This window comes from Gavialis gangeticus, unplaced genomic scaffold (genome assembly GCF_001723915.1).
Source record: "Gavialis gangeticus isolate Ggan-Ray unplaced genomic scaffold, GavGan_comp1, whole genome shotgun sequence".
In the NCBI taxonomy this organism is placed as follows: Eukaryota; Metazoa; Chordata; order Crocodylia; family Gavialidae; genus Gavialis; species Gavialis gangeticus.
Genome location: NW_017728994.1, coordinates 48422512 through 48425774, shown reverse-complemented (window position 1 = coordinate 48425774; position 3263 = coordinate 48422512). Strand labels below are relative to the sequence as shown.

Below are 3263 nucleotides of genomic sequence, written 5' to 3'. Positions count from 1 at the left end.
CGCATTTGACTGGTTTTCCTTTGCAAGGGTGTCTCATGTAAATAAAGAAATGCTCTTTCTCCCAACCCCAAGAATAAGATTACTACCAGCATTTCCCTGTGCATTTCTCTCCTCTTTGAAGAAAGAAAAATCCCTGCAGAAATTTATCAGCCATAAAATAATGATCAAAATAATCTTTTAAGTACCTTAATTCCAGATCCCAGCAAAACTGCAAAATGGAATCACTCTGGTCATTAAAAAAACCCATCAAGGATTAAACCAGCTTTTTCAAATCTTGCCTGGTGCTTTTGAAACATAACCATTTCCTCCGAAGCGGAGCTGAATGCTTTGCGGAGGATGGAGTGTGGCAGAAAAGCTTCAAAAGAAACCTCCTGGTTGTACCATGGAAGGGGAGATCCTTCGCTAGATCACAAGGCATCACTGCAGGAATCACCGGGTGACATTTTCTGAGATGTGAGATAGGTGATGAGAGCCAATGAATTTAAGCTGTCTTTTCTGACCCTGAAATCTATTAAACTGATGGGGTCACAAATTAGTTTTCAGGATCATTAAAATGCTCAGTCTGCAAACCTTCCCCTTCCCTCCCCTACGTATTTTTTTTCCAAGTGTGACAACTCAACTTTTACAAAAATGAATCCTTTGGCTACAAGAGGGGCCCTCCCTCTCTGCTGGGGGCTTCACACCTCTTACAACCTTTGGGAACAAAGAAATTCACCCAGGAGCTGCCTAGTGCACAGGTCTATCCCCGTGCCTTTGCTATGCGGCACTGCAAATAAGAGTCCCTACAAGTGTAGCAGAGATCCCAGGTGCCGTCTCTCGCAGGCTTGGCTGTCCTCTCAAGCCCCTCACTCGACATTAAGCTACTCCTTCCCTTTCTTATAGTTGACGCTTCACTGAGACTGGACACCCCGCCTGGTCTCCGGGTCCCAGATCTAACCCAGGCCTACTGCGTCCACACAGCAGCAACACACGCCCTCTCCTACAGCCGCCCAGTCCCGTCTCCATCGGCAATCTTGCTCTCAAAACAATGGGAAAAAAGAAACAGGAAATAGGAACAGGATTTCCTTGCCAAATTGCCAACTGACTGGGGCTTGCTCTTCGACTTGCTGCAGAAGAGGCCAACTTCAAAGAGGGAAGGGGCACAGAAGAACCCCCTTGCCAAAAAACCTAGGGTGGCAAGTAAGAGACCTCTGGATACGGTACGTGGTGTCCTGACCCATTAGAAGAGCTCTCTTCCCCCTCCCGCTCTGCTTTTCCCTTTCCAGCTCAATTCTCTCTTCATGTAGGCATGTGCATGCGTGCAGAGTTTAGCGTGACAGGGACCAAAGGCTGCCTGCCAGAAAGTGCCAAGGTATGTATGCAAAATTCATGCTGAATCAAGTTATACAACATGGGGCAGAGCGTGCTTTGCACATCCCAAATTCCCGAAGTCAACAGAACAGTCAGATGCATTAGTAATGGATTAGGGACATGCCAGATTTCCTCCCAGCTCTTCCACCAAACAACTTATGCAACCTCTGGCCTGAAGGTGACCACTCCAACTGTGAAGGCACCAGAGGCAGAGCAGTCGCCCATGTTTTTCTGTTTATTTTTCGTGTGCTTGATTTGGGCAACTCTGAAGGTCGGTCCAAGGACACAAGAGGTGGAACCCATAGGAACCCCAGATTGACATGAGCGTTTCATGCTGGCGCACAGACAGGGCACGTTGTCCAGCGTGATCAGCGTGGCACGATGGGTTCTGAAATCCATTAGCGCGAAGTTCTCAAATCCCAACGTAAGCTGATAAAGCCACTGTGCTCCCTTGCCATCTGCAGCCCACGACTTCTTGGTTTTCACAGAATTAATCCCGGCCAAGCTTTCACTTCAGCAATCACCTTTGTGATACTGGGCTGGGCTTCATGGGAGAGGGTGGCACTGAAGAGGGATTACGATACTCCTGTGCAAAATCCCTTTTTCCACCAAGGAACAAAATGGCAGGCATAGCTGAGACAAAAATCACTGCAGCCCCATCAGAGATTGAGGGGCAGGGAGGAGGAAGGACAGCAATTTGCCTTCCTGAGGAAATAAGGAGCTGGGAAATTCTGACTCAGGCTTATTTGTGATGAAGGACCATGATTGAGGACACACAAAAAAAGAATCAAATCAGACTTTCATGGCTGTGGCGAGAAGAATTAATTCCCTTTGTAGAGCTGGGAAAGATTTAACGTCACAAGAGCGTTTTTAGACCGGCAGCGGGATACGGAGGCTGTGGCATGGAAGCAAACATGATTATTGGGCTGGAAAGATTTGCAGAGGAGGAAGATTAACAAGAACTAAATATATCATAAAATAATAGCTTTGGTGGAAGAACCGTCAGTGGAAACAAGCTGGGGAGGCATCAGTGACTGGAAGCGGTTGCAACTTGGGGAGTTAGGGGAGATACCTGGAGACTATCTAATAAGCCCTCAATAGATGTTTATGCTGAAATAACCAACAACAAAATAGTTGGCGGTAATGACATTTAAATTACCCTCTTTAGGATTCAGGTTTAGCAACCCATCGAGATGAATGGGGTTGTGCACATGACCGAGCTATTGCTGTCTGCACGCTCCAGGCTTGTTTACATGGGACGCTCAGGGCAGCTAATCCAAGTGCACGAACGCTGTAAATCTAAAGCAGATCCAGCTGTATTATCTTGCTGCGTGTGCACTTGCACTCAGAACTGAAGTGGCCTTCATTTGGTTTGGGTCATGTCTACATTATAAAGCCTCTGCAGGGGGTAGCTGTGCCAACAGAGACCCGTCATCGAGACACAATATAAGCTAGGTGGAGGAGAGCTGGGGTTTTTTGCTGGCACAGTAACACCATCTCCATGAATAACTTTTAGCTACACAAGACAAAAATCACTCCTCTCTCAATATGGATGCCTCTGTTCCTGTGTCTATAGATGGAGGCCTATAGCTTTCTCTCTCTCCCCTACCACATGCATGGACACATGCATGCACACGGAGCCCCCCCTGCCTTTCTGCACTGGTTTCAAGTCTCCCTGTGCCCTCCTCTCTTGCTCCATCCTAGTGCAGCTTTGGTCCTGACTAATACGGTCTTTTGCCTGCTCCTGTGCAACCCTCATCCTCTAAATACACTTCTGAAAGATGTATAATTAGCCAGGCCAAGAAGGGACTCACTTTGTCTGCCCCTCTGCATAGCATGTCCCACTGAACTTCAAGCCAGGGATTCAAGACAGCGGCTGGGGCTGGGGCTGGTCCTGCTCTGAGCAGGGGGTT

At 47.7% G+C, this 3263-nt stretch overlaps 1 protein-coding gene and 1 long non-coding RNA gene across 3 annotated transcripts in view; both read right to left on the bottom strand.

Moving 5' to 3' along the window:
- LOC109287585 overlaps positions 1-2985 on the bottom strand; it is a 22299-nt gene extending 19314 nt beyond the window's left edge. Inside the window, exon 1 of the long non-coding RNA XR_002094900.1 lies at positions 2975-2985. This is a non-coding gene — a long non-coding RNA (uncharacterized LOC109287585). The remainder of the gene's footprint in view (positions 1-2974) is intronic.
- Positions 1-3263, bottom strand: part of NEURL1 (neuralized E3 ubiquitin protein ligase 1) — a 250617-nt gene that overhangs the window by 58249 nt on the left and 189105 nt on the right. The gene's annotated exons all lie outside the window — the stretch shown is intronic.